The sequence below is a fragment of the Anas platyrhynchos genome, chromosome 10 (genome assembly GCF_047663525.1).
Source record: "Anas platyrhynchos isolate ZD024472 breed Pekin duck chromosome 10, IASCAAS_PekinDuck_T2T, whole genome shotgun sequence".
NCBI classification, from domain to species: domain Eukaryota; kingdom Metazoa; phylum Chordata; class Aves; order Anseriformes; family Anatidae; genus Anas; species Anas platyrhynchos.
In genome coordinates this window covers 13,806,398-13,826,774 of record NC_092596.1, presented here as the reverse complement: position 1 = coordinate 13,826,774, position 20,377 = coordinate 13,806,398, and the positions used below count along the sequence as shown (strand labels likewise).

Below are 20,377 nucleotides of genomic sequence, written 5' to 3'. Positions count from 1 at the left end.
TTAAATTCAGATGCACAGGGGAATCCATCAAGGTAATTTATGGTGTGTAGCTGCTGATATGCCAATCAAAGGAAGCCCAGAGTAACAAGTGTGCTAAGAGACCTCATTGATCGTTATCTCCACAAACACAGGCTTAATTCCCTCAATCCTAGTTAATCAGGCTACTTTGTTACATTTCTTGTACAAATGGGTAAGTGATCAGTGGGAAGCATTAGACATTAGATACACAGCCCCCAGATAACTTCAGTCGTCTGGAGGCAGGATGTGGAGGTGGTGTTTAGGAGGAAGCCTGAAAGGTCTCCACCCAGAGGTTTTCAATAGGACATCCTTTCATAAGCAGAAATTTCTTCACATATGAAACGCCAAGATTTTGATGAAAACCTGATAATTTGCAGATGTGGAGATTATTAGAAAGGCAGGAAAGAAAGCTTTGCTAAATTCTAAGAGCCCACAATCAACTTACATAGAAGGAGCAGGTTCACATTTTTCCAGAAGCCCAACAGATCTTGCTCAGTGGATTGCAGATCTGAAGATGCCAGAAGCTGCAGTGGGAAGAGTAATCACTACAGCAGCTTTTCTCCACCTGCTGTTTAGCAGTACAAGCAAAGGCCTCCTTGTCTAGGTCCAATATCTTTTTGTTCTCTACTTGAAAAGAAAGCAATTCTGACCAAATTGGTAGGGACATCCTCACAAGGAAAGATGAGCTATTGCATCACTATAAGCTGTAACGTAACAGCACACTGAGAACTGGGAAATATTGAGAGGAGGTAATGCACAGATCATGACCAGATCTAGCCTTATGAAATATCATAATTACTGATCTGGAAGAGGAAATTAGCAGCATATTAAATCTGATGAGGATCTGAAAGGAGTTGCCCATAACAGACTAGGAAAGGCTTCAAGAAAAAAAAACAATCGGGTGACAAGAAAGTAGAACAACCTATCAGCAAAGGAAAAGACACTTAGGAGAGGCTGTGGAGGAGGTGGGTTCAACCTGACTTCACTCTAATAGTCTCCAGAAGCCCCTTGCTCATCTTCACCTTCTTCCCAAAGCCTAAGCAGCTCCCTGTCAGAAAGAGCTTGCACTCACCCCTGTAGTAACGTAGGCCTCCCAAGGTGGTGTGTTTTTTTAGCATCAGCACAATCAGGAGGGAATGACAGAAGCACTGTCCAAAATAAGACAGGAAACCACTGTCCACTTTGACTAAATTGCCCTTTTAGAAAGCCATGAAAGTTAATGCCACCTTCCTACCTTCTTTTACATTCCTCTCCCACTTCTTGCTCATATGCACGCTCCATAGCTCTGATGCTGTGCCAACCCAACCATCTATCCACAGGAAAAGTAATCCCATGGTATTGAAGTCCATGTCTGTCTTGCACATCCTTATTGCTGATGGAGCATTGGCCAATATCTGTATTAGCAGAAGTGAAAAGGTGAAGGACAAACACTTCCCATGTTGCTGCAAAGAACCGGACTCCACTCATCCCCCAAGCAACATTCCTGAGTCCCCCATAAAAAACAAAGGCTTAAGCACATCCTGAACATGCCTAATTTCAGATTAAAGGGAACAAGAGGGAGGTCAAGTAGGCCAACAGCTCTACCCATGAAGTCAGGGATAGGGAGCTAGGAACAACTGTGACAAGAATACATAGAAAAAAATGCTTGGCAGAAGACGTAAGACCCTAGACTGTAAAAAGCAGCCAGGGCATGCAGGGAAGAGATCAGATTCCATGAACTGCTGTGGCCACAAGTGCCTGATGCCAACAGTCTGTGAAGTCTCTCCAGAAACAATACCCACAAAGGTGCAGAGTCAAGCACTCAATCAGCAGTGCCAGAATTCAGAGCAGCCCTGCTGCCCTCATACAGACATAATTAAACTGTCCATAATTTGCTGCTCTTATGTAATCCTATTTACTTCACTACCGGACCTCCAGCTCTTTCAGCCAGATGCATCTATCCCAGACTGAATTAGCACAATGAAGTACAGCAGTTCCTGTTTACATGGAACTGTTATTTAATACAGATAATGAGGTATAAATAGCAGATAGCCATAAAGCTGCAGAAAAGATAGTAGATGCTCATCTAGTGAAGGGACATTACAGGAACAGGTTCTGCCTTTGCCCATTGTAGAGTACTAGGGGAGCCACTCAAATACAATTACTGTGCTCTGGTCTCCAGAGGCATAAGATCTCCTGGGTCTGCCTTACAGTCACTACCGTAAGTCAGGAGAAGCTTCACTGCAGTATTCACCTTAAGTATTCCAAAGTCATGACCCTACATATCTTCTGTTTGACAGCCAAAAGCATTCACTTTTTTTTTTTTTTTTTGCTCTAAGTTTTGCATGTCAGTTTTCAAATGTAAAAAAAATATCCTGACTTCTAGTCGTAGCAGTGCGAAATTAAGTTCAGTACCATGTGTGATGCAACAGGGATGAGTACTACTGCTCAGCACTTGAATAGGCAAAGAAGCAGATCTTATAACAGGGGAAAGAAGAGAATTAACCACACTGAGCACAAGTACTGGGAATCCTTAGCGAGGCAGAGGTGCTTCAGAGAAAACCTATGGGGAGGTCAGGTAATTGGCCTATATTGATATATATGCACACCGTAGGGTGGGGGTAAGGTAAAAAGAAAGTGGTTTCAACTCCCAAACATTAGGATTCACTCCCTGAACTTCTCAGTAACATCAGCACGCAAAGTATAAAAGGGTTGCTAAAAAGAAGGTTAAAAATGAAGTTAAGGAAAAGGAAAAGTTGGGCGAGAAAGACTATTTCCTAGATTCAGGTGCTCCTAATCCCTTGTAAGGACATTGAGAAAGGATTGGAAGGGTGAGACACTCTGCAAAGGAGCGATATAGCTGAGGAGTCACTGCCAGGAACCAAACAGACTTCACTGCACATCAGCTGCAATGGGCTTCAGCACTGCCCTGCTAGCAAGAACCAGAGTTAAAAGGATGTGTTGCTGGCAGCTTCTTCACACTACGCTAGATTCTGTGGGATATTCTATCCTTTTAAAAAACTGACATCTCAGTGGCTTTAGAAATATAAAATGAAAGTTTCCAAAAAAACATTTTTGTTTAATGCCTTACATTCCTAGTTTAAGCTGTCTCCCAGAGCTACAACAGCAGTAAAACATTTTTCAGAGGAAACAATTTTCTTCCTTTTCATCATTCTGTCTCCACCTGAGCCACAAGGAACTCAGAATATTTTCTGAGTAGCTACTGCCTCAGCCCCTTTCCCCACTCTCACTTTACCAAAAGTAATGTGGTGTTTCCCATCACTGACAAAGTTGAAAGGCCTGATCAGACTGACAATGAGAATAAATAAATAAATCAGAATAAAAAAGTTTTATCAGGTGAAAAGAGATGAGAAAATTCAAAGAAAGCTACCTATTTCTCATCAAGAAGCCACTCACTTAAAACACCTTCAGCTCTTTATCTAAGGCATTCTCCTAAAGAAGAGGGTTTAGTACTTGCTGCTAAAAATACTTTTAACCTGGGCCAATATCAATTAAATCTGTAAAACCTTGTAAAATGAAGCCCTATGATGTACAGAGACAGTAAATCTGTTTTCACCACCTCACAGGAACTCAGAGCCCCAGGAACCAGGCAGTACTACACACTGATGGCTACACTGCAAAGCACAGCTCCAGCCCTTGTCCTGGCCATGAGGACAGGGCTAAAGAGCAACACCAACTGCACAAGGTGTTTCACAGAGGGGTTAAACACCAATAAAAGCTACCAAGAGATTGTGAGAGTATAGCCTGTATGAGAACAGCCTTCCTAAAACAAAAAGGGAAGGAAAGACAACTGGAGTGGCTTTGGGGTGTGCTGATCATGGCTTTTTTCCAAGCAGGACTGCCATCCTTTGGAAGTGACTGGCAGCAGAGTGCCTTGTTTCAGGAGACCTAGAGAGAAGCATCCACGAGAAGGTTACTGAGGGATTCCCTCAGCTATTGAGGCACTGAGATACTTGGCAAGATGCTCTCTGGAAACCGCAGATACAGACGCTGTGCAAGCTCCCTCTGGGGCTTTTAAGTAGTGTCTGACTCAAATGGAAATCAATGCAAGGCTGGAGTCAGCTACTCTGGAGAGGAAAAGCTCTATTCAGAGCCAAGCACAGGACAACCTCTGTGTACCATCTTGGGCTAAGAAGCAGTATCCCAGGGCCCCTGATGGCTTGTGGGGAGGGAGCAGCACACCAAGGGGAACCCAGAGGGGCTGCTCCATGTTTCCCTTCACCACAGCACTGAGTTTTCCCCATTTACCTGCCTTCTGCTCTCTTCCTTCCTTCTCTTAGGCTCTACTCACAGCCCTTCACCCCTATTCTTAGGGACTGGTCTATGTCCTGGTCCGAGTAGCCCATGACCAGAAAGACACAGTGTCATCTGCAAGGAAGCAGCAGACCTCCTCCTGGATATCACAGCATAGGCTGACAGGGTTTAGGAAGTTTGTTTTGCTTGAAAAACAGCCTCTTCCCCCCAGTTCTTAGAGAAGGCTGAAGAGGGGAAGTTGTAGTCATGCAAGGAAAGCCCCCTAAATTACAGCTGTATCAGGAGCCACTGCAGGAACAGCTTCAATGAGCCAGCCAGGCCACTGCCCCGCTGGGGAAGGACGTTACTATGAAGCCAGTTCCTAACACGAGACAGAAGTGCATTCACTCTGGCTAGACGCACGAGCAGAATGCCTCCTGCAGATAGCACCAACCCTTTAAACAAGCACAGAGACCAGGACAAGGGGCATCACCGGTACCAACAGCACCCTCCCACGGGCCTGCAAATGGAAGGAGCCCAGAGGGACACAGGCTAACAGCGGAGGAGCTCAGCAAACAGCCGGGCTCCCCGCAGCAGGCTCTGCCACCAACCGTCTGCCGGCCCCCACCGGGCAAAGCTCCCCAGCACCCGGGCCGGGCGGGCGGCGCGGTCCCCGCCGGGCAGGGCGCAGGGGGCGCGGTGCTGCCCGCCCCGCCCCGACCCCTTCGGGCTCCGCCGCCGTTCCGCGGCTTCTGCTGCCCCCTGCCAGCCACCGCGGGGAAGTGCGCGGCTGCGGCGGGGCCGGGGAGAGCCGGTGCCCTCCGGACACTTTAGGGGGAACAGCCAGCCCTATACCAGAACAGACTCCCAAAGCAGCATCCAGCAGGAAGACCTCCGTCCCTCCCCATCCGCCCCGCAAGGGGCAGAGCTCAGAGAACCACATATCAGCCAGGCCACAAAACACCCATCCAGTGCTCAGAGCAAGGCGCTTGTTTAACAGAAACTTCGACAAGATCCCTGGTGATAGCAGGTTACCAGATGAGCACCAAAGAACAAAAGCAGTAGGGATGTGGGTGTACAAAGGCACAGCTCGTTTTATTTTTATTTATGCATATTTATTCCTGCAGTGAAGTGACCAAAGAACAAGCAGACAGGTTGTTCCCTGGAAATCATTGCCTAACAGGGATGAGATTTGTTTGAGAACTGCTTGCTCTCCAGAATCCAGCAAAGCCCCAGTTCTCCAGTTAGACAGTCCAACTTCACTCTAAGACTACCTCCCCACACACACCCCTCTCTTTTTACATAGTTCCTCTGGCAGCTCTTTATACATGCTTCCCAGAATATCTTGGCACCAGTCACTTGCTCCAAAGCAAAGAAAAACTGTAGAACAATAATAGCATCACCTGCAGACATGTGCCACAGCCATTCAGGTCAGACAGTACATTTCTGGTAACTGGAAATGTCTCTGGGAGACCTCTGCTTTCCTGGATTAAGTTCCACTTTAAAGTGAAGCTTATTCAAACATTTACATGCCAGTGATGCATGCAAGTGTCCCTCTATTGGTAAAATGACCATAAGATGCTATTTTTGTATCCAGGCTTTTAAAAGCTGATCTTGATCAGCTAACTGGTAGCTTGTTAGCATTTTTCAGGGACAGTCAGTGTTTAACTTACAAGCTCCACTAACCTAGACAGGGCAGACCTCAGCCTGTAAATCAACCCAGTAACAAAAATGCTAAAGCCAGCAGAACTGCTGATCGCCCCCCCCAGCCCAGCACATGGGTAGTTCTCCCAACCCACTCTGGCCCTAACCTTTGTCTGTGCCCACCATAAGCCACAGAGGCCCCTCTAAAAGTCTGCTTCTTCTGTGCATATTACCAGGACCTCTCCAGAGTTTGTATAAGACCCTTGGTTTTGCTTTTCTTTCATATTAGGACTTTAACTACTACTCACAACTTGCAGGTAAAACCAGTGGGTTCAATCCCTCAGTTGAAGAACCTTAGTTTGATGTCCAATAGGAAGATCAGTTTTTAAGAACAACTCAGAAAATGGCATAACAGGGCATCTATTTCTTCCGCAGATCTGCTTCCCTGCATTTGTTTGAAGTCTGACCTGATTATTCTTGCAATTGTATTTTTAATGCTCATCAGGTATCCTTTGAGAAATGGATAGTCACTTTTTTTTTAGATCATGCATATGCAATCAGACAAACAATATATAGCTCACCTGCTCTCCACAGCCAAAACCACATCCTTAACAATTAGCTATTACTTTCTTTGGAGCAGTCAGATCGGACAGGGGATCACTTTCTGATCTGCCTTGGGCACACACACCAGAAGTGCCATCTGTCTTCATTGCAGGGAAGAATGCTATGCTCATACTGAAATAAGCCAAAGGAAGTTGTCTCCCTGCCACTGTGTTTGCTCTATTCATATTAGGTCATACAGTGCTTTCCTGTTTCCCTTTTCCCTAAGTAAGGGCCTCGCATTTGTACAAGACCACCTAGATGATTAAATTGGTCCAGCTCCTTTATTCTTTTATTCTTGTTCCATACTGTCTGTTAACCACTGCCTGGACATGGCACAGGGATGGTTAGGATCTCTTGGCACTTTGCAGGGGTAACTTTGCCACTGGTATGCCAGTGAAAGGAGAGGCAGTGTAACTGAGCAGAAGCAGCAGCATTAGACACCAAGTGCTGAACTGGTGAGGTGATGCTTACACATGCTGGGTCACACATCCTCCCCATCAGGCGGTATAACCTTACCACTGGGAAAAAGAAGCAGAGGGCCTGTAAGATCTGCTGAGGAGGCAGCTGCTTACACTCTGCCAGACCAGCCCACAAAGGGAGCCTGAGACATCAGCTCCAGCCCATGAGCATGCCCCAAGCTCTTCTGATCTAAGGCTTGTCAATTTTCACAGTTTGAGGGCATATGAGATTGAAAGGCACCTCCTTGTGGTTGGGAAATACCACCTCACTCAGATGTCACATCAGCTCAGCCCCCAGTGACCCAAGGCCAAGTCTGCACTTCTCTCAGCCTTGCTGTTGAGCGGCTGTCAGATTGATGTCCCATCTCAGTTCTTCCCTCAGCACTCACAGTGCCTTTGTCATTGCTGTCAAGCCTCCCAACGAGGCTGGGAGCAGGGACAATAAGCCCAGGGATGCAGGGGAGCTCCACACACACCTCAGCAGCTAGAGCCACAATAACTTATGCCTGAAGGGGATTTAAGGCAAAAAGTTTGAGATGTTGTAAAGTGCTGCCATAAGCAGAAACCACAGACATAGGCAGCCTCTGCACCTCATAAATCATCAGGAGGGGGCAGACAACTGCCCACCATTTCAGTTAATTACAACTGTTAATCATATTTTCATTAACCTGAAATGAAATTGCCAGCCTTCCCTCCTTCCCACCCCGCCATTTCCACCCCATGCCCCAAATCCCATTTCTCAGATAGCATTCCTTGTCAGCCAGGACACGCGCTGTTGTTTGCAACATGCATCTGGGCAGCATCCCATTTACCAGGGCTTCTAGATCTTGCTACTTTGCCTCCTCCACACCTGCATTCACACCCCTTCCCAGGCCTCAGTACACACACACTGCCTTTGTGGTATAGATGGCGTGTTTATTCCCTACTCACTCCTTTTGCCCTGCTCCAACAAGCTCTAAAAGACTCTGCTCACAGCCACTGCCACTCTAACATAGCTTAGTGTGGAAAGCATATGAAGTCCATGCTTTTTTGGGCTGTTAGACTTCCTAATATATTAAACATGTTGCTATAAGAGAATGCCTGTCTTCCTTTTTTTTTTTTTAAGGGGACTGATGCTACAGGCTTGCTCCTATAAAGGACTGATCTCACCATACACACCTGTACACCAAGCTGCTCATCCCAGATATCCCACAGGACTGAGAGAGGCAGGAGGCATATGAAAGTCTTGGCCCTTTCCACACCCCAGGTCTGCTCATAATTCCCTGTCAACTTCCACTTCTGCTCTCTCCATGAGAAGGGGTGTTGATTAATGTCAAATGAAGACTTGAGACACTACATTTTCCCCCCAGTGTACAGAGAAGTAACTAGCATATTTGAGAACCTCTTTGCCTAATGCTGTTAGAGCAGTGTACCTGAGGGGACAGCTCACCTCTGGGGTGAGGTAGATTCAGCATCTCCCTGCCTTCACTTCTTGCCTTTTCCTGCTCTGGGCCTGGAACAAACCCTCCTGCAAGCCAAGGCATCACACCCCTCTTCTTGCCCTTCTGCTCTCAGAAAAGCAGCCCTTGAGCAGAGCCAGACACTCCTCAGAGGAGCAGCACTGTCTCCAGCCCTGCTATGCTGGGAGCACCATGTCAGCTGAGCAGCACTTAACAGTGCAGGAGAGGGAGGCAACTGCATAAGTAAGAGCTTGCTGCTCTGCTTGCTTCTTTGCTCTTTGTTTGCACAAGGTCACTCCCAAAGTGAACTAGGTGGGTTGAGAGATCAACTGCTTGGCTGAAGCCAAGGGGCAGGACAGCACTTCCTCAGAGTGCTGCCAGATTTCTTATCCAGGGATGTCACACCTCTTCCTCCTCAGTTTCTTAGTCTCTCCACCCACTCTTCAAGTCCAAGAGTGAACTCAACTTTTTGCTGTTACATTACCTGCAGGGCTGAAAGGAGGTCAGAAAGCCAGCAAGGGAGGGGAGGAGAGCTTGGTTGTAAGCCAGGACTAGAGGCTCTAAGTTCCACAGCTGCTTTGTTATCTCCCTCTCCCCCACTCTCCAGGAGCATCAGATGCGCTAAGCAGCCTGTGAAGGTGTTAATGGAGAATGTATCACCTCTGTCACAGCTGCAGTGCAACAGGGCACCCAGCACAGAAATGAGGTATAAAGAGTGTACTTACTCTCAGTGTGAAAACTGCTGGGTTAAATATAACGGAGGCTTGCTGGCTCCAGCAAGCAGAGCTGATCTCTTCATTTGATGGCAGAGTGGTTACTTTGCCAAACATAGCCCTCAGTCCCCACGGAGCTGGCAATTTCTCCTGTGTTAAATGTGTATATACATTACCAGGTATGATAGAGGTGCATAAATTGCCTTCATTATATATATTTCCATGGAAAGTGTCACAACATCTCAGACAAGCCCAGCTTTTTTGTTCACTACAGTTTGATTGGTCTGAGTAACAGCAGTTCCTGCAGAGGCAGGTGGATTGCAAAGAAGGACTAAGAAACCTTTTACACCTGCCTGGCAGCCTTGCACTGAACTTGCCATGAAAACCCATTCAGAGAAGGGTCAGGAATTTAGGGAAAATTGTAGAAGGTCTGTGTTCACCTTGGTGTCCTGTTGAACAGCAAATCAAATTCTTTAGCTGAAAAGAAACAGATTTTGGTCTTTGTTAGTGTGCTCAGTTGAGTAGGAGGGAGGGAAGAAAGCAGAAGTTGGTCTGTTAAAGAAAAGCTTTTTCTGACCCTATTTCCCAGTCTTCTTAGTCTACATTGCTCTCCAGCTCCACAAAATCAGTTCCATGTCCCAGAAGTGCTACATGAGCTTCTGCCCTCATCTCCCAGAGGCACCCTAGAAATATGCAAGGTTCTTAATAGCAGAAACCACAAATCCCATCAATATCTAAGTTCTTCCATCTTAATGCCCTACCATAAACAAGCTACCTGACCTAGGCACATTGGTAATATACAGCAAAAGTGGGTTTTGTTTTGATTCTGTAGTGAGATAAACCCCCTATTCTTCAAGTTGATAGAGCCTGTACCTCCTCCAGGCAACTGCCAGGGCCTCCATCCCTCAGCCACACACAGCACAACTTTGCTGCAGAGGAACAGTGCCTGGGGAAGGTGTCTCCTATGACCCTACTGATCCAAGACCCTTATCTTAGGATAAGAGAACACCCAGCTGTTGAACTGGAGAGGCTTTTGTCCAATTTGCACTGCTGGCAAAGCATAATTAGGTCAGAACACACCTAACCAGTGCAACAACCAGTGCTTTCAGTTTCATGACTGGCTTAAACTGTCCAGAAAGATTGAAGATTTAAGTTAATGATTCAAAGGAAGACACCAGGCATGCAACACCCCAACTTGCCCTCACACAGAACAGACAGTATAAGATGAGTTGAAGCTATATTTTAGGTGACCTTTCAAAACCAAAAGCTGGCACAAGACATGAAGGGAAGTACATTGCCTCACAAATATAACCACTGCATTCAAGCAGAGGCAACACAGCAGCAGACAAGCCTTGAGTGCACATACGTTTATTAATAACATACAGAGGAGATGCTCTAGTGTTCAAAGAGCAAGCCCAGTGCTTGGTTCAGAAAAGCGTTAGCAGCAGCAGCTGTGCAGTGACACAGAGCCCAAGGGCCCAGGGAGCTCTGCTGCACCCCAGCAGGCAGAGCTGCTCTGCTAACAGACAGGACAGTTTTCTGCAGCTTTATTTCACAGCCCTGAGAGGCTCTGGCTGCACAAAACCAGCCCAGGTAGGGCAAGGACACCACAAAGAGACCCCAGGATTGCTGTAGGTCAGGGTCTGCTTCTGTGGCAGCCTTGACAGTTAGCACCTGCCTTCTGGTTAGAGCTTTAGCTACAGATTTCCTCAGCCCCTTTATGCTTACCTGACCCATCATGCCCCAGACAGTCAGAGTGAGGATAAGCTGCATTTGTAATATCCCATCACTCTGACAGCACAGACTACTTGGCATTCACCCTAGGTCTCCCACAGGATCATTTGTAATCCCTTGGACTTCAAGTCCAACACAGGACATCCTTATCAGCTACCACTGAGGAGAGCTTAAGTGCCAAATAAACACTCCATGAGTTACAGACCTGCTCTCCCAGCTAAGCTGCTCCCACACCTTGCACCTGTGCTAGACCACAGGTACTCACCATCATGTAAAGCTAACCTTCAAATTCAAAGCCCTCTAAATTTAGCAGTGAACTGAGTTAGTTTGTTCCTCTAGTTCCCCACAGAGAAACAATACTTGCTTGCCTCATTTCTGAAGTCAAAACTAGCCTTCATAGTTTGAAATTAGACAAGGAAAAAAAAAAAAAAAGCCAGCATTTTCAATGGCAAGGATAATTAAGTGTTGCATTCACTGCAACTGCATTCCCTATTTACCTGATTGCATGAGTTTGTGTTTATGAGAGGTCTGCAGATCTAAACTGTCCTTGCCAAACATACTCTATCTTCATCCACATGAAGTTATTGGGCTCAGCTGATGAGTGTTAATCTGAAATTTAAGGACCCACTAAATAGAACTTATCCAATCACCTCTGGCTTCAAGCTCCAAGAGCTCAAGCCTTGCACTCTTACCAGGAGTTGAGCTGCTAAGCAATTCCTTTTACCAGACTAACTACCAACAACATAGGAAGACACTTACCTTAAAAGTGCATTAATATTTACTAACTGAAGGCAAACTGCATAACAGCTCTTATCTGTGCTGCTTATCTGTGCCAGGTTTAAGAGCAACCCAATAAAGGCACAGCAGCAAGACTTTTTGTAGAGATACATTACATCTGACCCAGGGATGTGCCAAGAGAGCTTGTTTTAAGTGAGGATCTTTGGGAAAGCAAGGAGATTCATTGCCTTAAATGCGTGGTATAAAACTGGGTTAGACAGGACTGCTCTCCCTAAGGAGCTGGCTCTGCCAGTCACCTGGGGGAAGTATCTTTTAGATATAACTCAATAATTCTCAGTTACTGTCGCGTTAAAGGGGTGTAGCTGATTAACCGTTACGGGCCCGGTTGGATTCAGAGTACTGAACCAGTCAGACATTCACCAAAACTGGGGGTCCGTTCGGACATTCACCAAAAACGTAATAACCGCCTGGGGGTCCGCTCAGACATTCACCAAAAACGTATTAACCACCTGGGGGTCCGTTCAGACATTCACCAACAATGCATTAACCGTCTGGGGGTCTGGTTAGATTGAGAACACTGAACTATCACGGATAACCACCCTCACCCTAGTTGCATTAATGAGAGCTATCACAATGCAATCAAGTATGGTTTATTACAGCAACAGATAATCAGGTTCTGTTGGATTGCCGGTGATAGTGACTATCTGCAAAAGCAAGCTAGTATGCATGAAATACACAGGTGTTACAGGTGTTCTAGGTGTCGGTTCTAGGTGTCGGTTCTAGGTGTCGGTTCTAGGTGTCGGTTCTAGGTGTCGGTTCTAGGTGTCGGTTCTAGGTGTCGGTTCTAGGTGTCGGTTCTAGGTGTCGGTTCTAGGTGTCGGTTCTAGGTGTCGGTTCTAGGTGTCGGTTCTAGGTGTCGGTTCTAGGTGTCGGTTCTAGGTGTCGGTTCTAGGTGTCGGTTCTAGGTGTCGGTTCTAGGTGTCGGTTCTAGGTGTCGGTTCTAGGTGTCGGTTCTAGGTGTCGGTTCTAGGTGTCGGTTCTAGGTGTCGGTTCTAGGTGTCGGTTCTAGGTGTCGGTTCTAGGTGTCGGTTCTAGGTGTCGGTTCTAGGTGTCGGTTCTAGGTGTCGGTTCTAGGTGTCGGTTCTAGGTGTCGGTTCTAGGTGTCGGTTCTAGGTGTCGGTTCTAGGTGTCGGTTCTAGGTGTCGGTTCTAGGTGTCGGTTCTAGGTGTCGGTTCTAGGTGTCGGTTCTAGGTGTCGGTTCTAGGTGTCGGTTCTAGGTGTCGGTTCTAGGTGTCGGTTCTAGGTGTCGGTTCTAGGTGTCGGTTCTAGGTGTCGGTTCTAGGTGTCGGTTCTAGGTGTCGGTTCTAGGTGTCGGTTCTAGGTGTCGGTTCTAGGTGTCGGTTCTAGGTGTCGGTTCTAGGTGTCGGTTCTAGGTGTCGGTTCTAGGTGTCGGTTCTAGGTGTCGGTTCTAGGTGTCGGTTCTAGGTGTCTAGAAATAAACGCGTTAAAAGGATCAAAGACTTAGAGATTTATAAGCAAATATTCAGATCTCACCCAATGGGGGGGGAAGAGAGGCTCAGCCCGTCGACTGATCCCAGGAGTCAGGAGGTCCTAAGGATGTTGTATGTCCTTGGGATGGTATCTCCCCTGACGATGGTATCTTCCCTAACATCCCCTCTCTCTTGGGCCAATTTATATTATTTTCTATCTTTTAGGTGGAGCTTGAGTGGCTCTAGTCAAGCATATCTTAGTTATGATTGGTGTAAAGTTTTCCCGTTTCCGTTTAAAGTAATAGGCTCTGAGAAATTCAGAGCGCATGCTCCGTGAGGGGTGGTCGCACCTTGGAGGCGGGTAGCTTTTGGGATGGAGGTGTGTTTTGGTATTATAATGATATTATAATGAGCAAAAAGTACACTAGGGTACAGCATTTGTCAAAACATGACAGGTCTTTGGCTTAGGGTGGCAAAAAGTGCAGCTTTGTGCACAAGAACAATCGAGGCCCCACCTGATTACAGAGCCTAGCCGTGGTGTCTCCACTCCACTCTACGCTCCGTGGTGTTCCTTAGAGCTAGCACACCAAGTTTCCCCAGCGCGATAGCATCTAAGGTTGGGAGCCTAGGGAATGCTCAGATAATGCAGTTATGCCCTACCCTGAAAGCCTCTTCAATGTTGTACCTTTTCCTTAAAAGTGTGAATGTTAATTTTCCTAGTTACTTCAGGCATTTACACCACAGTTACCCACTGCATTTTTAAAATCACAGCCCTCTACTAACCCAGCTTCCCTCCTTGGCCAGGAGCACCAGCTTGGCAGATGCCACCCTCAGACCCATGTTTTTTCCTAGGGTGAGTGGGGACACACCACAAGAAAAGGCTACTGCCCTCCTTGCTCCCCTGCCACAGCCCACACCTCCACAGCAGCTACAGCTTCAGTATCCCCTTGCTTCGCAATATGTCAAACTAATCCAGGTCACTCTCCATAGAAACCCCAAGGAACAGCTGCTAGCACATCCCAGCCTGTTTTCAAGGAAAGGCCACGTACAGGGTTTGCCAGCTTTCTTATATCCATGATAATTTCCTCTTCATTTTAGTACCTAGCATCGTGACACAAAGCAACACAGCCTGTAGCTGGAACACCGTGCTCAAATTTTCAGCTGCATCTCAGACAGCAGACTCGCTGCCAGGAGAACTGAAAAGCAAGATGCATATTAGCCTTGTTTCTCCAGGCTGAAAGTAGTGCTTTGAAGACACAAAGGGGAAGGTTTCAACTCACCTGAAGCATTTTGCTAAAAATAGCTTCCCTAACCCCATCAGATACTTAGGTTAGACTGTTGGAGAATTTTAAAAGAAAGGCTATACATACAGCTTCCTTCCCTCACCTCACCAAATTCCTGATCAGCAGCTGCTGTGCATACACAACACCATAGCAATTCTGCCTTTAGGGCTCAGTCAAAATTTAGGTCTAGCTCAGACATAATACAGCTGCTATGGGGCAGTAATAGCTCAGGTCCCCTCAGCACTTCGCAGGGGAACCACAAAGCTTGATTCACTGGAGAAAGAAGTCTAAAATGAAAAGCAGAAGCAAGGAACAGCACCTAGCTAGAGCAAAGGCTAAAATCAGGCTCTGCAGTGCAGACACCTGCCTCTGAGGATATGTAGCTGCACTGCTGACACAGGGTCCCTCAATCCAGGTCTAGGTTTACTCCTCCTTATTCCACAGACCCACCACAAAGAAACTAAATCCAGCCTGACACCTCCCACAAAAAAAAAAATAACATAGCACCACCATACAATCAAGATATCTGATTGTGGTCAGCAGGTGATTGACTGCAGATTTACTGCAGTCTGTGGGGTGGATCCAGGGGCTCCCTACAGTACCACAGGTGGGCATGCTGCTGGGGGCTTGCACCTCCCTGTGGCTGGAGAGGAGATGGATGCTGGCAGTCAGAGCTGCTGCTCCCAGGATCACATTTGTTCCTGCTCGGACTGGGAGAGCCCCAGGTGAACAAAGCACTTTCCTAAGATGACCAATGCTTAGAATAATTCATTAACAAACACCCCACCTGGAGAGCAAAGCCTTCCTCTCCTATGTCCTGTTTTTGCAACAAGATGTTTTTGCACTAGGCTTTAAAGTCATCTTGTCTGCTCCAGATCACCAGTGAGAGATGATGTTTGTGCTAATGCTCAGCTACATATCCCAGGGCAAAGGCCAGGGAGAAATACTGCAGGAGAGTGGAGAGGGAGAGAGAGGAATTCCCTGAGCAGAAATTATTTTGAGCAGAGAAAGCTGCAGAGCAGTGTGGAGTGAGGCAGAAGAAATGCAGGAGAGGGAGGTGGCTGTGCTGGGGGAGATGGAAAAGAACAGAAGAGGGGAAGCTCACAGGGCTCCTCCGGAGAGGAGGGGTGGGTAGGATGCTGCACACAGGGGCTCTGTAGAGGCTCCCTGTCAGGAGCAGGCTGGGCTTAGCCGTGCTTTCCCCTGCAAGGGGATTCCCTCTGCCACCTACTATTGGTCCTGGCGCAGTGACAAGCTGCTGGAGTGGATTTCTTTCCCTGCATACATGGTGGAGGTATAGAAAAACAGCAGCCTCCCTCCTCCCATGCAGAGGAGCGGGATTCCCTCCCCTGCCAGGAGGGATACTCCATGCTAGGGCTGGGCACTCACAGAAATCCAGGGAACGGTCCTCAAGAAAAACACTGAGGGTTGTGCTCAGCCTGTCTGCAGGATGCAGGGGGAAGGGTCCTGTGCCAGCAGGCTGCTAGGAAAGGGATTCAAAAGCTCAGTCCCTGGTGACAGCCAACATCTCAGCCTGCTGACACTGAGATGGTCCCCACCTCACAGCCATGCTGGGATCCTGCCTGTCCATGCTGAAGACAACACCCAGACATCAACTGGCCTCACAAAGCTATCAAGCATGCAGAAGTGGCAAGCAAAGCTGCCCAGGAGATGCAAGGCACATGCTTCATGCTTTGCACAGACCAGTCCTTAGGGCGTCCCACATTTGTGAAAAGGGGCTATGATTTTCCATCTACATATTCAAAGTAGTGCCCCATCATAAGAGTGCAAGAATTTTACAGCCTAAAACCCTACCTTAAGTTCAAGCTGCATCTTAACAGCTAACCACTGATTTTCTCTGACATAGACTTCCTGAGTGACCTCAGGACACTCACTTCTCTTCTAGCTTCTGTTTTTGAAGGAAAGATCTTCATGTATTACCTTAAGGTTTGCTTAGGAGCAGGCCCCTGCTCTGCCCAACCCCACTGCAGGCTCTGTTCAACTATGAAGCATTGCAAGAAAAAGTGCAGTGAAGGGGACTCAACAAATGTCTCCTTCCCAGAAGGACACTGGGTACCTGCCTTTCTTTGGGGATAGGAGCTACAGAAGAGTCCTCAGAAGGCTGCTCCAACCAAGCACCAAGGAAGCAGCAAGAGCAGAAGAGGGGCAAACCAGAAACCAAGTGACCACAGTGCAAGCAGAACCCTCACCAGCCAGGGTGCAGCCCCAGCATACCTGAACAGGGTGAGCAAAGTCCCACACAAGGCAGTAACTCAGGCCTAGGATATCCAGCCAGAGACAAGGTTGCAAAGTGCACCTGAAGGCCCTCTGAAAGAGAGATCCAAAAGCAGCTACAGCATGGCCCCAAAAAAGGAGGAGGTCCAGGAGGCTGAGCTTAAATGGAGCCGTGGCCATGGGTGGGTGTGAATGGGTGGTGGATGTCCCAGATGGGGCTTGTTAGGGCACTCAGGACTCTGTCACAGCTGCCACGTTGAAGCTAAACTCTCCAGAGGCAGCTGTGTCCTGACAGCTGTGCATTTTTCACTGTCACAGATGACTTTTCCTCTTGTCACTTCTTGCTTTATGCTGTTGTGGTTCAGGAAAGAGCAGCACACATGGAGCTGGTGTAAAGTGAAGGCCTTGCAGAGCTGTTGCAGAAAGCTGGGTGGTGCTCACAGGCTGGGAGGGAAACCTCACCGAGCCCTTGCAAGAGACCCAAAATGCAACCTGCACCAACCTGTGGACCCAGCTGGGAGAAACCAGAGCTAGGTCAAAGCATCCCTTTGAAATACCTGGACAAAAAGCAGCCAAATATTTAGCCTGGCACCAGGAAGTACGTAAAACTACCCCAAGTTATGTGCTTGAGGGTAACGCGTGCCTGCCTGCTGCAGGTGCACGTGCAAATTTCTTGGGGTCAGTAGAAAGTCACAGGCAGCATGGAAGCAGGGACACTTTCAGTTGCCATTTGTGCCAAAGGTCCTGGTGTCCTCACCAGCATTTCAGAGATGCTGTGTGGAAGCAGTGAAGGTTTTGGCCATGCAGATAGACCTGTTTTTTTACTGCCTCTACTTCTTCACTCTACTGTTTCTTGGGGAACACCCTGAATGATTTCTAAGTGAACAAGTATTACCTAAAGCTTGAAAAACCCAGGATCTTGAACCATTTTTTTTTAATACAATTTAGGGTCCACCCTGTAATGGGGAAAGGAAACCAGTCCAGGGTGGTGATGAGATTCGTGGGATGCCATAGCCCAAACAGAGCCTGGGACTCATGCCTGCACCCCAGATCCTTGTCCACTGATTGACTTTGCCTCCCCAGGGAGAGTTGCTGGGAAGAGAACAGGGGGATATCAGGAAGAAAGTGGTGCAACCCTCTCTTCCCTCTCCCCGACAGCTTGGGCACAGATTATGCTGTTTTTCTCCCACCACAATAACATCGTTATTCAACTTGGCAGCACAAGGTGGAGTGAGTGAGTGAGAGAGGGAGAGTGTGTGCGGCTGTGGTGTTTTTTTTTTTAATCTCCCAAACACTTCCCAGTTCTGCCGATTGCGAACTCCTGCCCGGCCATCCCCGCCGCAGCATCCCGCGTTGCCATGCCGACAGGGGCTGACATCCCCGGGTAGCAAAGGGAGTGCTCCGCTTTGCTGGGGGCTGCAGGATGGGAGGGATGTGCATGTGCCCGACTGGTGCTGACATCTAACCAGGGCATTTTTATTTTATTTTTTTCCCCAGATATCCCAGCACTAGGCAATGATTTACCCCTCATCAGCCCCTTTAAGGTGTCTTCAGCAGCGCTTGACTTAATCAGGATGTCTTGGCATGATAAACAGCCTTCCCCTGACCCCGGTGCTCCCACTGCGAATTAGATACAGCAAAGCAAATGGTTCCTCGCTCCCTGCAATGCCTCACCACCTCCCTGCCCTTGTGGCTGCTGTAGGGGGTAGCAAGGCTGGAGGGAGCCCACAGCTCAGGGCAGCAGAGCCCGACTGCCCGGCCTGCTGCCAGCATGGTTTCTTTTAAAGCATGTTTAAAGCTCCAGCTTCCCCGGGAGATGTCCTACAGCGCTGTCCAGGAAATAAAGAAGAGAAAGTTTGATGGTTTTTCATTTCTTTCCACCAGGGCAAAGACACCAGCAGGAGAACTACAGCTGTAGATCTGAGTGCTGCCGCCAGGAGACAACAGCCTGCCCAGGGCGCCGGTGGGATCTGGGGAGAGGGAAGCAGTAGATCTGCTGCCTGGTCCCATGCACACACCAGGCTGTCCTTTCTGGAGGAAAAAATATCCTCGTGGCCATCTGGGGAAGGGACACAGGGCTCATAATGGAAGAGAAAGCAAGCACACTGCTAACCAGCACTCGCCTGAGACTGGGAAAAGAGGAATCCCCTTGGATCAGGAGTGCCCCTTGTTGTGCCTGCTGGTCACAAGGCATGGACAGCTTGCAAGGGGAGGGGAGGCTGGATTGGACTAGGTGATCTCCAGAACCCCCTTGCAGCCAGTATTTCTGTGGTTGAATCTCTGGGAATCACTGGCTTGTTGGTTCAGGTTTCTCTGCAGAATGGGGCAGATATTGCTGGAAGGATCGTGCGCTGATGATGAAGGGAAGAGATGAAGGTCTGGACTCAGCTTGAGCTGTGGGTCACTTAGGCTTTGCAATATGCTTCCACTGGTGGTCCCAGGGGAGGAAGCAGTGGGATTTGCTTTTATTCAATAAAAGAAACAAAACAGAACGCATCGCTAATATCTGCAAAACCAACATGGCCAGCTGCTGGCTTTAGAAAATCACAACCAGGCAGACATGCAACCACACCATGTCCATTCTCTTTGTGCCTATTAGGATTTCTGAGCCTAGCATCAGGCCACTTACTACAGCCTTTTACTTTACAAATGAGGGCAGAAACTCAAAAGAAACAAATGAGGAAGGTGAAGTTTCCAGGAACTGGGAGCTCAGGATCACACTTTGCCTGTGGGATCCAGACCAGCCAGCCCCTGGTGTGGGTACCCACTGCCCACCCAGCCCAGCACAGCCTGGGGTCCTGCTCACCTGGGCTGCTCCTGCCTGCGAGCCCCTACCTGCACATCCCGCAGGGCTGCTGAGTGCTGTGGCCACTGCTATTCCCATTCATAAAGGAAAGTGCTTTTCCATCCCAGAGGAGTTTTGTACTTAAACTGCATTGCAGGAACACATTACAGCTCCCTTTCCAGTCGCTTTGTTCTCCTGCTTCCCTGCAGTTTCCTTGGAAAAGTTCATTTTCCCTGTGGACTTCCTTTAGATTTAAACATTTCCCCTCAACGGATTTGGTGAGCAAAGAAAGCTTCAATTTGGAATCTGAATAGAAACAATTTGTAGCACCTTGGTGTACAAATTATGGGCATACATTGAGAAAGCTTGTACACCTCTACCCATGTCTTGGTTCACAATATGTATGAGACACAGCCTCAATTTCAGTCAATAGTTTTCCAAGAGCTCTTGTGCTAGCTTCAACTCACTTTCTACTACTTTCTGCAGCAGCTGGCACCAGCATAAAACAAATGTAACATGCTACTAAAGTGTTATGCACTCACTTTAGGCTGGTGCTAGCTGCAGCAGGAGGTGTTGGCTGGTGGAAAATCAGATGTTTCTGCTATTGCTTCAATTATAGATAGCTCTTCCTGTGAAAAGACTTTTGTGCCTGAGAAAAGGGCAGTGGAGTGAGAGGACAGTGACCTGGCACGAGGAAGGCTGGGAGAAGCTTCACAGCTCCTCTCTGCCCTGCATGGGGAACATGCTGTAACCTTCTTCTTCAGACAAGTTTTCTGGCTATTGCACTTTAAAAATATATATATATACATATTTCCCTAACAAAGCTCACAATATGGCAAGGACAGGCATGTTTAGTGACACAGCTGGCACAGGCAGGCTCAGTGTGGCCACCACACATCCTGGTCTCCCAACTGCTTCGTCCTGTGAGTGCCAGCTTCAGCCCAGAGGAAAGTTCCCATTTGGCTCTTGGGCTCTGTGCTCAACCCTATTTGTAAAGAGAAAAC

General features: G+C 47.9%; 1 protein-coding gene across 1 annotated transcript in view; it reads right to left on the bottom strand.

The window, feature by feature from the left end:
* LOC101802458 (gamma-aminobutyric acid type A receptor subunit alpha3) overlaps positions 1 to 16,607 on the bottom strand; it is a 91,206-nt gene extending 74,599 nt beyond the window's left edge. Inside the window, exon 1 of the mRNA XM_027465377.3 lies at positions 16,589 to 16,607. The gene's annotated coding sequence lies outside the window, so the exon portion shown is untranslated. The remainder of the gene's footprint in view (positions 1 to 16,588) is intronic.
* Between the last annotated feature and the right edge of the window lie 3,770 nt (positions 16,608 to 20,377).